A 14,392-nucleotide genomic window follows, 5' to 3' on the forward strand; every position below is an offset into this window, starting at 1 on the left:
CCCGGCAGGCTTCCCTCTGTACCCTGCCCCCACTCCCTGGCACATCTGTCTACCTTTACTTGCTCGCTGTTTAGGGGGGGGGCAGGAGAAAGAAAGGTTTAGAAAAGACATTGGGAGGATTCCAGTTGTGTTTGGAACAGACTCTGAGGGCATTTTGCCCAGAGTTCTCAAGGGAAAGAAGAAAGTGGAGGTGTTCTTGGCATGGGCTATAGGACAGGTCTACAGGGAGCTGCTTCCAACAGCTTCCTCTGGGGCCAGGGAGATGGCTCAGCGGGTAAAGGTGCTGCCACCGCCGCCGCCGCCGCCGAGCCTCAAGACCCACATTTGAGCCCCTGGGCCCACAAGACGAAGAGAGAGAACCAATTCTTGAGAGTTGTTCTCTAACCTGCACACACACACACACATACACACACACACACAAATTAAAAATAAGTAGAAAGGAAAGAAGCAACTTTGCTGTTGCTGGAGATGGGCTGAAAAGCCTGGGAAGTGAACACTCTGAAACCTGTAAGAAGCGTATGTGAAGAAGCCATGATGAGGACAAACTCTCTGAGACATCCAGAAACCGCTGTAGCTTTTGTTTGTTTGTTGTGTGCATGGAGTGCAGGGAACAGGGGTACATGACACTGTGTGTGTGTGTGTGTGTGTGTGTGTGTGTGTGTGTGTGTGTGTGTGTGTTTGCTGTATGTGTGTGGGCACTCTCAGAGGGCAGAAGTAGGTGGATAAGAGACCCCTTGGGGCTGGAGTTACAGGTGGTTGTAAGCCACCGACATGGGTGCTAGCATCTGGACTTAGGTGGTCTAGAAGATTAAACACTCTTAACTGGGGCAGTACTCTACCACCAGCAGCCACCCACCCCACCCCAGGACCTATTGAGTTCCTGGTCAGCTAGGGCTACACAGTTGAGGCCCTATCTGGAAAACAAAATATTAAAAACCCGTGGGCTGGAGAGATGGCTCAGAGGTTAGGAGCACTGACTGCTCCTCCAGAGGTCCTGAGTTACAATTCCCAGCAACCGCATGGTGGCTCACAACCATCTATAATGTGATCTGATGCCCTCTTCTGTCCTGCAGGTGTACATGCAGGCAGAGCAGTGTATGCAAAATAATAAACAAATAAATCTTTAAAAAAAATATTAACGACCCCACCTTGCAGATATGAAAACTGATAGCTGCATTGAGGCAGGGCCAGCATCCTCCCACCCAAGACTTCTCCCAGCCTTTTTCCATGCGCTGCCGGGGTCTTCTGTGAAGCTGGAGCAAAGTCCATGGTTCATCCCGTGTTGCCCTTCACCGTGCTCAGCATCCCGTGCTGCATGCCACCACGCTCCATGCTCCCACTGCTGCAAAGGCACAGAAGTGCCAACTGCTGATAGGAAACAAGTCCAAAGCAGCCCCGGGGACCTTGAAGAAGCTGTGTGATTTATTCCAGCCCCTCCTGGTATTCTGTGCCACATTTATAAACGTCAGGACCAGAAATGAAGTTCCCATTGCCCCGGCAGCTGCCGGTTGCTGCTGTTGCTCACCCGGGGTTTGCCTCTGGTTGATTGATGGGGAGCCAAGGAAAAAAAAAAGCCCCCAAGGGAGGGGCAGCCTCTCCAGATGAGGAAAGGGAGGATCTGGGAAAGTGGAAGAGGTCGGAGGTTTGTCTGTCGGTGTATAAGGAAAATAAAAAACCCAATTATGACGGTGTGTGGAAAATACCTTCTACTTAGGTGGAGAGAAAATTTATCTTTCCTCAGAGAAACCCCCTCTTTTTATTTATTTATTTATTTTTATTTTTTTGGTTTTTCGAGACAGGGTCTCTCTGTGTAGCCTTGGCTGTCCCCGACTCACTTTGTGTACTAGGCTGCCCTCGAACTCACAGGGATCCACCTGCCTCTGCCTCTGCCTCTTTCAAAGTCCATGTCACAGGCTGAGGGAAGGCAAGACCCTCAGTCAGGCTGTCTCTTTGTCCTGCCTCTCTGAGAAGCAACTGTTACCCTCCAGGGTCTAGGACAGAGAAAAGGCACCTGAGGGGAATGAGAAGAAGGTGAGAGGGTCCCAGAGGGTCCCACAGACTAAACAAAGCATCCTCATTAGCTGAGCCCATAGCTGAGACTAGGCGTGAGCCACACTAGACAGGAGAGCTTCCGTACACATGTCTGCCTTGCCTTCCGGCACCTGTGATGGTCCCTGATCCTGGCAAACTGCTAGTTGCCAATGAGGGACGGCCTAAGTGGTCGCTGAATAAGGCACTGAAAAGTTGTTTGCAATTCGGCATTTGTCAGCTTATTTTGTTTTTCTTCTTCAATACAGGGTTTCTCTGTGTAGCCTTGGTTGTCCTAAACTCACTACGCGAACCAGGCCGGCCTTGAAGCCCCAGAGACCACCTGCCTCTGCCTCCCTGAGTGCTGGGATTCCAGGTGTGCATCACCACGCCTGGCTGTATAGCACACACACACCCCTCCCTCCGCCTTCAGTAGTGCTCAGTGTGTGGGCCAAATAATCTTGCAGAGTGATCTGTGAAAGACCTCCAGGGTCAGTTTATAACCCAGGCAATAAAATGTCCTGTTACTTTATAGGCGGTTTTCTCCTTCCTCCTCCCCCCCCCCTCTCTGCTTTTGCTTGTTTTTTCAGACCCAGTTTCCTGTCATTTTTGGCCCTTCCCCCAAACCAAATGCTGAGCCAGGCAGCATTCCCAGGCAGCAGTTAGCGAGCTCAGTTAGTTATTCAATGATGGGACACAAGTTTAATTATAAACAGAGGAGAGGTAGGAACTCACAAAGGGCAGAAGAACCCCACCTCGGCAACAGGGGCCTGGGAGGACGCTCTCTTCAACTTCCTTATATGCAAAATATGTTTAAGACTGGATTTATTTAGGTGTTTTTTTGTTTTGTTTTGTTTTGTTTTTGTTTTTCGAGACAGGGTTTCTCTGTGTAGCCTTGGCTGTCCTGGAACTTACTTGGACTTGCTTTGTAGACCAGGCTGGCCTCAAACTCACAGCGATCCTCCTGCCTCTGCCTCCTGAGTGCTGGGATTAAAGGCATGCGCCACCACACCCGGCTTATTTTGTTCTTTGAGACAGGGTTTCTCTGTGTAGCCTTGGCTGTCCTGGAACTTACTCAGTAGACCAGCCTGGCCTCGAACTCACAAAGATCCTCCTGCCTCTGCCTCCAAGAGTGCTGGGATTAAAGGTGTGTGCCACCACCCTCCGGCAAGGCTGGAATTCTTTTAAAAGGTGGAATAAACAAAATTTAGCAATTCATATAAAAGAATATCACTCAGCCTTAAATAGAGGTCAGTTTCTGAGGCTGGGGAGATGGCTCAGTGATTAAGAGCACTTGCTGCTCTTCTGAAGGATTTGAATTCTGTTCCCAGCACCTGCATCAGGCAGCTCACAACCGTCTATAGCTACAGCTCCAGGGGATCCGAACCTCTGGCTCTGTGGGCACCCACACTCATGTGCACACACACACTCACACGAAGACACACACACCCCTTACACACAATTGGAATTCATAAAAATAAATATTTTTTTTAAAGCAGAAACAAAACAGGTAGGGTCACTTTCAATCCCTTCTTATAACCTCGTGAGCGTTTAGGACACTGTGCTGAGTGAAACAGGCAGACACAAAATGAGACACATTCCATTTACAAGGGCTACTAGAATAGTGATTGCACTGAGCTGCAAAAGTGGAAGTGAGGTTAGGGGGCGTGGCCAGCCTGGGGGTGGAAGTGAGGTTAGGGGGCGTGGCTAGCTTGGGGGTGGAAGTGAGGTTAGGGGGCGTGGGTAGTGTGGGGATCGGTACAGAATGTCTGTTTGGGAAGATGAAAAAAGTTCTGGAGGTGAGCAGAGGTGAAGGTGACCTTTAAAATAATTAAATGCTAAATTTTCTCTTAAATGTGCTTTATGATAATTTTTTTTAAACAAAGTTGGGATAACAAAATCCAATCTAGCGTCTTCAAAAGCTGAGTTGACAGTAACAGTTACTCAAAAGAACGGGTGACAGCGTGGGCCAGGGTCCAAAGATAAAGATCAAAATCTTCTTTCTTTAGGAGGACAGAGGGGCTCAGCTGGACTAACTACAGGCGGCGAACATCCTTGCTATAAACAGGGCCAGAAGGGTCCCTTCTCCTATAACATCTTGGCTGCCACCATCTCAGCACCTTCTCCCATCCCTGGAATGTTCCGGAGCCGCCCAACCCGAGTGTCTCTGATCCAGCCCTCAGGGTCTGGCCCGTTCCCCTGGCGATATGACAAGGCTACGCCGAGCCACGGCTCTGCTAGCCAGGAGGCTGCTGAGGTGGCTTTTTAATCCTCCAGTCGTGCCATCCTGGTGATTGCTTTTATTAGGAAATGTAATGAAAGAGACTATATGAAGCCCCTGCCAGGAAGGGAAAAAAAAAAAAAAGCTAATAAGATTTTGCACCAAGTGTGGCGAGAAAAGAAAGGGGGAAGTAGCACATTAGGAGTCAGATAATGAGATAAATGAAAGACCGCAGGGAAGATCATTTTTGCAGACTTGCTGGATGGTTGTAAAAATTTTAATTTGCTGAATTCTCTTTTTTTTTTTCCTTCGCCCCTGATTTTCCCCACCTCAGTCTTCCACACGGTCTCTCTCTGATGGTCTAAATTCTGTGTGTGTGTGTGTGTGTGTGTGTGTGTGTGTGTGTGTGTGTGTGTCCCTACAACCGCCATGGCGAGAACCTGCCTTAGGACTTACGTAGGGGGCTAGGACCCACCCAGTCACGGGACACAGAGGACAAAGCGCTTCCCCCCTCCCCTCCCCCACGGAGGCTGCTGAGATCCAGCTCCTGGAAGAGGGAGAAAGCAGGGGGATAGAACTATGGCGGGAGGACAAGAGATCAAAGATCTGGGAAGTAAGGGGGAAGAGAAAGCCCCCGCTGCTCCCGCAAATCGATTCTCTGCTATGCCCGCCTCCCCGTCTGTGCTCGGAGCTCCGAAGCAGAATGCTGCCTCCGTGGGATGCCAGGCCTGAACAGAAGGGCCCAGGAACACTGGGCAGACAGGCAGGCCAGGCTGCCAGAACCACTGGGCCTGATTTGTCTTACAGGGAGGTCCTGTATCCTCATGACACCCCGTGACCTCGCTCCAAAATATACACTCTGCTGGCTTCAGTGGACTCCTGCCTCCTCCTCCTTCTCCTCCTCCTCCTCGGCACCTGAGGATTCTGGGATGGTTTTTTTCACTGCTGTGCCTAAGTCTCAGTTCTCGGCTGCAGCTGGACAGACAGAGCGTAGATTTGATGGGTAGCTCCGCCGGTGAGAGGGGGCAAGGGTATGGGAGCCTACGAAAAGCAGGATGGAGGCGCATTCCTGTGAGGAAATCACTCGGTCTTCTGTTCATTTGTACCTACCCCCAATGGGGACAACCTGCTCTGTATCCCGCCAAGAAAAGCTGTTGCTACATGTTGGGACTCTTGTGAATACACCACCAGTTCCCTAGAAGAGTGGCAGGTCCTGTACCAGCCACTGTAGGAGACAGAAAAGTCAGGCAAGGCTCAGGAGGAGGAGAGGGCCTGTTGGGGAAAAAAAAAAAAAAAAAAAAAAAAAAAAGACCTGACCAGCCTGGCTTGTAATCTCAGCACTCAAGAGAGCTGGAGGAAGATCAGGCGTTCGAGGTCATCCTCAACTACTTACTGAGTTTGAAGCCACTTTGGCCTACAAGAGACACTACCCACTCCCCAACACCAAAAGATCTGGCCCAAATCTGATAGCAGTCAAAGGAATTCTGGGGAGTCACCAGAAAGCCTCTAGGAATGGGGGTATTTGGAGAAGTGTGACTATGGGGCCCCAGCCAGGGTGGACAGAAGAAAAAGAAGGTAGGGACGGGCTACGTGGATTGGGATGGAGATGGGAGAGGGCGCTTCCCAGGGAAGGAAGACTGGATAGTTCTAAGGTCAGTCGGGAAGAGAAAGGCTACGTGACTGTGGAAAGGCTAGCAATGACAGCTAATTATGGCCAGACATGATGGATGATACATGCGTAGCCCCACCCTTTTGGGAAGCTGAGACAGGAGGGGCTCCTGAGCCTAGGAGTTGGGGGGAACAGCCTGGCCAATATAACAAGACCCAGTCTCTAAAGAAAATACACATGGTGCAGCCTGGCTTCTGAGCACCGTTCTGGAAACCTAAGGGCACTTAATGAATTGTCACCCACATCTTGAAGTGCCACTGTGGGCATCCCCATTTTTTTTTTTTTATACATGAGGAAACTGAGGCATACGGAGTGCGGTTGAGGAGAAGACGCAGGCGGCCCTTCGTTGTCCAGGCTTCTAACCTCTTCTTGTCCTGTTTCCCCGCAGCACAGGGCAGAGGGTGGCAGAGCACTGCAGACTTGGCAAGGCAGCAGCAATGTAGTTAAGACTGTGGGCTTCCTGAGGCTTGGAGAGCTGGCTCAGCAGCTAAGAACACTCGCTGCTTTTCCACAGGACTTGAGCTCAGCTCCTAGAACTTACACGGTAGCTCACAGCCACCTGTAGGTCCAGTTCTCGGGGACCTGACTCCATGGTCTAGATTCCATGATGCTACGTACTGTTGGAAAGTCCCTGCTGTTTGAGGTTGCAGTCCTCCCAGTCCAGATAGCCTTTCTGAGCTCAGTACCGGACGAAGGACTCCCTCTACCCATCAGGGCCTCCTACTCTCTGCCTGACTCATCTGGAGAGTGTCTTAGGCAGAGATGTCTCTAACCATAATATGGCCTTTGACACAGCTCCCTGCAGGCTCTGCCCTCCCTGCGCCTATAGGATAATTAGGTACTGTGTTCCTGTTCATGTGATAGGATGCTGCTGTCAAATGCAAATCAAGCATCATTAAAGTCCCTAATTTCAACCAATTATGTACACATACCCTGGAAACCCCTCACCGACTCCCCAAGGACTACGTAGCCTTTGTTCTCCCTGAGTTAAAGTTGAACTAGCTCCCTGAAGTGGTTCCTGGAGTGTTCGATCTCCGTCGGCTCTCGGCCTTCCAAGCTCCAAGCTCTACACCTCACTTTCCGCTCTTCCTGCCTTTGTGGGCTAGTGGCTAACAGCCCCCCGCCCCCAGGAAGGAGGAAGACCACTATATACATGCAGGCAAAACACTCACACACATGAGGTCAATAAGCTAAAAATTTTAAACTGTTTGGATGTCAACTTTCCCAGGTCCCCATCTTACCACCAGAGTGGCCATGGGTAGCATCCTTTGTACTAAAGCCACACCCTTGGAGAGACATGAAAAGTGGCTGAAGCTTGCAGCTTCAAATTCAGACACAGCACTGGCCCCTGAGCCTGGATATGGCTTCTTTGCCTGCTATGAAATGAAAGAAGCATCTTGGGTGCTTAGCAACCAGGCAGCCTCAACTTCCCACTTCTCATCCCCGCCCCCCCTCCGCTGGGGGAGGGCCTTTCCTGGAACCTGCTTCTTAAGGGCACATCATTCTGAAAACAGACTCCCAAAGAGCCCCCCAGCACACAAAACACAGCCCCCTCCCCCCAGAACAACGCTCTCCTTTCTCTGTCCTGCTACCCCTAGAAGTTCCCAGGCGCTGGGGGCAGCCCCTGGTACCCAGGCTCCTAGTGTTATTCCAGGAAGTTATGTGTCATCACCCTCCCCCACAGCCTCCCCCTCTCCCCCAAACCCCTGTTTTTCTCTTTATGGAGAGGGCACAAATTAAGCAGAAAGGAAAATGTTGACAGTTCCCAGCCCTCCCTTGCTGGGGATAAAGAGAACTACGTTAACGGTTGAAGCTTTAGGCGGATCAAACACAGTTTGTGAGATGCTTTCAAATGTATTATTCATCTCACCAATGAGATGCAATCTTGGGCTTTCTTCCCCCCTCCCCCCCCCCCATCAAGAGGAAACCTCGGCTACTATGGAGATGCAGGGCTCCAGAGGAGAGGACTGCTTTCAGAAAGCCATACTAAACCAACAAGTCTTTTGTCTTGTTTCTCTAAACATTTCCAGAAGACACAGGTCTACTTGCCAGAAAGCTAAAGGTCAAGGTTGCAGGCAGGTCACAGAATCAAAGCCAAGTCTGCCTTTGACACTTAGAGGGTCCAGGAGCTGGAGGTGTTGGTTCTAGAAGGTCCTCTATGTGCCATATGAACTTGACCAGATGCGACCCTAAAAGGAACCATCACAGCCGTGCCTTTAGCTCTGTGGTCTGAACTCACTGATAAGGGACATCCAGGGGGAAAAGACCTAAGATCTGGTCCTGGCTACATAACACTCTGATCTTATAATTCAGACTCCTGGAGCCCCCATCCCACCCACTGAGGGATTCTATACTCCAGGTTCCATCAACTCCCCATCTAGCTAGAAGACTCCCCTGGCATCTACGAATGACCAAAAGAAAAAAAAAAATCCAGTCCAGGACTGAGGTTGTGGCTCAGTGATAGGACACTTGCGTAGCAAGTGCAAGATGCTGGGTCTGATCCTCGGTATAAAGAAATAAATATATGGGGCTGAAAGGATGGCTCAGTGGTTAGGAGCACTGGCTGCTCTTCTAGAGGACCTGGGTTCAATTCCCAGCACCACATGACTGTCTGTGACTCCAGTTCCAAGGGATCTGACACCTGGAGCCCTCACACAGCCATACATGCTGGCAATACACGAATGCACATGAAATAAAAAGAAATAGTAAAATCATTAAATATATAAATTATAACATCCTGCCAGGGGGAGAAAAATAAAGTGTCTCACCTTTCTGTCTCAGCCTCCCAGACCTGACCTTTGGCCTGAGATGAATGAGTTTGACTTGGGGCTGGGAACAGGTGACAAAAACTGAACTGAAGATTTCAACAATGTAGAAGAAAAGAAATTTGACACTGTGGATCAAGAACATCTTAAAGTATGCATGTATATGTGTATATATATTATATATGTTTCTTTTTTCTTCCTTTAAAATAATGGTTTTAAAGCCGGGCGTGGTGGCGCACGCCACGCCTTTAATCCCAGCACTTGGGAGGCAGAGGCAGGCGGATTGCTGTGAGTTCGAGGCCAGCCTGGTCTACAAAGCGAGTCCAGGACAGCCAAGGCTACACAGAGAAACCCTGTCTCAAAAAACCAAAAAAAAAAAAAAAAAAAGAAAGAAAGAAAAGAAAACACACACACATACACACACACACACAAAACCCTGAGTGCTGAGATCACAAGTGTATGCCACTACACAAAGCCCTAGTCTACACATTTTTTTAAAATTTAAGACAAGGTTTTGCTATCTGTAGCCGTGGCCAGCCTTGAACTCACAGAGATCTGCCTGCCTCTGCCTCCCGAGTGCTAGGATTAAAGACTGTGCCACCACACCCGGTTCTACAGGCATGGTTCCATTGCTCAAAACTCCCACAAGGAGGGCAGGTTGGTGGCACATACCTTTCAGCTCAGCACTCAGGAGGCAGACCTCTGTGAGTTCGAGGCCAGACTGTTTTACGCACTAAGCTCCAGGCCAGTCAGCCAGGACTACATAGTCAGACTCTATCTAAAATAAAACAATCGAAAACCCTTGCAGACATCTTAAGATCATAATAATGAAGGATTAGTTTAATAGTAGCCTTCATGAAGCAATCTAGAATCAATTCTAGAAAAACATCAGCAGGAAGTAATACATGAATGAATTTTCATCCTGAAAGGATTTCAAATAATACAGATGAAACAAAGTCTCCCCCTTTAATCCCATCACTCTCCCAAGGTACCCCATTTCTATCCAGTTTGAAAGCATTCTCTCTGATCTTTGTTTCTGAAGAGTCATATTTAATGTAAACAAGCAATAAAGCTGGGTTATGCAAGCTTGTAACCATCTATGTGAAGAGAAAAGGCTGGCTGATTAAACACTGAAATGTGCAGAGCACTCAGCTCTGAGTAGTGTGGCACATGTGATTTTTATTTTCTTCTGCAGGAATTATTGTATTTTCTACATGAACAGAAAAGAGAAACAATGCTATTTTTAAATATCACGAAACAAGCTATTGATGGCATTGGCTGCCTCTGAGGACTGGGAGAGACTGTTTGCTGTGCGCTTTTTTATGCTTTTTGAATTGTGCACCTTGGGCACATATTACCTATTCCAAAAATGAATAGAAAAAGTTTTTTTTTAATTTAATATGGCAATAAAATAAAATGAGGGGCCTGCTGGAAAAGACCTTTGAAGAAAGGCAAACCCTAAGACTCTGAGGCTGTGTAAAATCTACACTGTGGGTTACCGGTTCTGGGTTGGCTCCAGATTCACCCCATAGTGCCCAGTCTCTTTCTCAGCAGGCAAGGGATTAAGGCTTCTTCCGCCCTGGAGGAAATGAGGAAGGGTCTAAAATAAGCCAGACTGCAGTTCGGAAATAACTTTATGCTAATTTGCGGCCCAGCTCTGGGAAGGGCTTTGCGGACCGTATTTCCATTCTCTTTCAAAGGACTTTTTCATCTTCTTTGGTTTGCCACTATACTCCTCAAGGCTACCTGCTGCTGTCAGGGTCCTGGGGAGGAAAGGCTGAGACCAAAGGCCTTGGCTCAAGGGCCTTTGTTTGAAGTCAGCCTGTAAGATTTGAGCTTCGAGCCTCCTCAGTGCCAGGTCTCAACCTCAGGGATCAGCTCCCTCTCCTTCCAGAGTCTCTGCACCTCAGGCCCCTATTCAGTAAAATGAGACTCTTCAATCTTGCCCTACAGACAGGATATGAGATACATACGGGTGATGAGCTATGGGTGACGGTCAATGGACTATCCTTCCAGTACTATTGCCTGGTTGGACCAGAGAGTCTCCAGGGCTGAGTGACCTGTAGCATTCAGTCCACGGGGAGGGGAGGATGGGCATCCTCACAGCAGGTGGGCTCTTGGGCCTGAAGAGCCACTATTTCATTAACTGATGGCGGATACGTTATGTTCTGCATGACAGTTGTAGTGACATAGGGTCTCATTATGTAGCTCTGTGCGGACTTGAACTCACCGCTACACCTGGCTGCTGATTGTTTTTAGCTGTTTGTCTTTTATTGTTTTTTAAAAAATGAAAAATTTTAAAAAGATTTATTCATTTATTATTATGTATACAATGCTCTGTGTATACACCTGCAGGCCAGAAGAGGGCACCAGATCTCATTATAGATGGTTGTGAGCCACCATGTGGTTGCTGGGAATTGAACTCAGGACCTCTGAAAGAGCAGGCGGTGCTCTTAACCTCTGAGCCATCTCTCCAGCCCCTGTTTGTTTTTTTGTTTGTTTGTTTGGTTGTTTGTTTGGTTATCGTTGTTGTGAAATGGGGTGTCTTATAGCCAGGGTTAGCCTTGAAACCCTGCCCCTCGTGCCTCCGCAGCCCAGGTGCTGGCACTGGCTTGCACCACTCGGCCTGGATCCTGACAGCTATTTTCAATCAGCTGTGTTGAGAGAATTAAGTAAGACATGAGTGTCTCTGTGTGAGGACACAGGCAGTCCACCAGCTGGGTGAAGTATTAATTCCCTTCCCCTGGAAACCTACCCTCCCCACATACACCTGCCAGTCACAGCTTCCTAAAACCTCTCCATCTTCCAGCGTTGTAATAGGATCCTTGAGTCACACACAGCCTCCCAGGCTGGGTTCCTTTATGGTACACTTGACGCCTGTGTTCGTTTTATACCACGGAGAAGGGCCTCAGAAACAATTTGCTGAATGAATACATGAGCGCTATTTATACAGCCCTGATCTTTGTAGCTCTTGCTGGGCTGCCTCTTGTTCCTGGCTCTGTGGCTGCCAGAACCCACTCCATGCTGACCCGGAGGAGGTGGAAACCAACCGATTTGAAAGAGGCGGTGTGTGGTAGGGTGAAAAGTAGACTGGGCGGTGGCCCTGGCTTTTGGAAACTGTTTCTTCATCTCTATACGGTCATTAAAGAAGGTCAGATTGCAAACTCAGCTGTGCACAGAGCCTGGGAAACAGCACACAGAGAGGGGAAACAGAGGGAGAGCGGGCACAGTCCTTGAATGGCTCTGCCCTTCGGCGACCTGAAGGTCATTGCCAATTGACCATGGGTCAAGTGTGGCAAGAGTCTCTGATTTTTTCAAGAGAAGCCATAAATCTTAGCTTTTATGTGAAGTCACTCTCAACAGGTCAAACTCAGATTTATAACTTGCCCACAGACCCCAGACCCCAGCTGCTTTTGATTTTCGTGCCAGCTGACCTTCCCTCACCTGGGCGCCTGAAACCTGTGATTTCAGGACAGAAACCTAAAGGGTTCCCAGCTGGGGAAATAACCTTTTACCAGTTTTACTTTTGTTTTGTTGATAGAGTCTTCCTGTAGCCCAGGCTGGCCTCATACTCGGTTGTGTAGCCAGAGGGTAACCTTGAACTTCTGATCCTCCTGCCTCCACCTCCCCAAGTCCTGGGGTTACAGATGTCATCCACCAAGCCTGTTTTTAATGTGGCGTTGGGGCTAAAACACAGGGCTTCCTGCCTGGCCTGAGAGCATTCTCGCCCTGGGAATAACCTTTTAAAAAGGGGAAGAACCCAAGATCTTGGCGGCTGGTCTTCTGGCAAGTGCCACCTTGACCCCCAGACTAAAGATTTAGGGAAACACAGGTGGCCCTAACACCTGCTGTACTCCACCCTCCACTCCTCATTGGGCAGAAATTTGGGTTCGGACAGGGCGGTGGGTCAGTCTGGTGTGCAGGCCCTTAAGTCTTCCCTGTCAGGACACCCAAGCCTGGAGGCAAGTCCCTTACCTTCATACTGTCCCCGTGCAGGCCACTCACCAGTGACACAGCATCACCCATAAATTCCTGTCAGAGAGCTGTCAGGGCTTGGGAAATAAATAATGATATTTAACATTTTGTAATAACAACAATTAACCAGTAAATAATGTCCTTTAAACTGCAAACGCTGGAGTAAATTAATTCTTCTAATGAGCTGTCAGGCAGGGAAGGAAAAAAAAAATACCGGTGTTCTTTGGTGCCGCACGCGCGGCTGCCATGCGAGCAGCGGAGGGAAGCTCACCTTGGGCCCTGGGAGCTCATTACCGGGAAGCACGCGGCAGCGGATGGCGGGGAAGCAGCAGCCCGGCCTTTCCCGCACCCACGTGGGCGCCAGGCCGCAGCCCCCATCCGCTCTGCGCCAGCCCTCTTGCTGCGCATCCCCTCCCTCCAGGTGCTGGTCTGGAGCGGAGCGAGCAATGCATTTCAATGAGAGACGCCCCTCTTTCCTATGTTCCCTTCTGGTCACCTGGGCAGCGCTGGGATGGTGAGAAGTGAGTGAGTGAGTGTGTGTGTGTGTGTGTGTGTGTGTGTGTGTAGGAGCTGGGGACATAGGAGACGGAGAAGCTCCAGCTTTCCGTCTCTAGTCCTTGCTGCGTGACCTTGGAGAGGTTTCCAGACCTCTCTGGGCTGAGATGCTGTAAATGGCAACATCTAAAGCTAATCAAACCAGCTGTGATTACTTCTGTACCCCTGAGAAGCCTGTGGCCATAAAAAGACACCTGAGTAAGGCACTCTTTATGTACTGATTCTCAGTCATCGCCAAGATATACTGTCAGGTGACAAAAGCAAGGCACAGAGGAGTGTGCCGGGACTGCTAAAGAGCGGCCATGTGTCCCTCACTGATGGCTGCAAACCCAGATAGGAAAAGGGTAACACCACTGGCCTCTGGGGAGGGAAACCTCGCTGTCCCATCTCTATGCTTATTTTCAGAGCCATGTGCGGGAATTACCTATTCAAAAAAAGAAAGTTACAAAAGACAAAGACACAATCAGAGGTCATCTTGCCTCGGAGTAGCTTTCAGGCTGTGAAAGCCGCCATGGGCCCTGCTGAACTCCGACCCCACCAGAGGAACCTCACTGAAGGCAGCACACTGTATCCAATACCCTAGCCCGGGCACAGGCTGATGAGCACACAGCCCCCCAGCCGCTAAGCCTAATCCCTCCCGTTAACGATTCCCGGTTCTCTTTTCCTGTTCTGTGTTGGGTGGGTGAAAGGGCTGCTAGGTGATTTCTACAGAACAGGATTGGAGCAGAGAGAAGGGAAGTGAGGAGAGGAAAGAAAATGGGTGGAGAGGGGAGGGGAAGGGAGGGAGGGGGAGGGGGAGGGGAGGGGAGGGGAGGGGAGAGGAAAGCCTAGCCCGGGTCTCAGAGCCTCCAACCTGTGTGATTTACGTAAGTCTGCACTGCTGGGCCTCCCTCAGGAAGCCAGCCCAGCCAATCCTGCCCCGCCCCCCCAACTCCCGCAGGGTGGACAGAAGCACCCTCCCTCCACGATCTGAGATGTGCACCTCCTCAGCCTTGATACTCACCATAGAGCTGAAGGGTATGAGACCTCTTTGTCGCTAGGGTAGCTTCAGCCATTCTGCAACACCACAGACACGCTCTGTATCCACAGCGGGCTAAGCTGGTTGGTGCCTGAGGCATTGCTGGAGTCAGAAAAAAACAAAAAACAAAAAACAAAGCAAAACAAAAAACAGCCCATGCC

Source organism: Acomys minous (genome assembly GCF_964271855.1).
Source record: "Acomys minous genome assembly, chromosome: 12".
NCBI lineage: Eukaryota > Metazoa > Chordata > Mammalia > Rodentia > Muridae > Acomys > Acomys minous.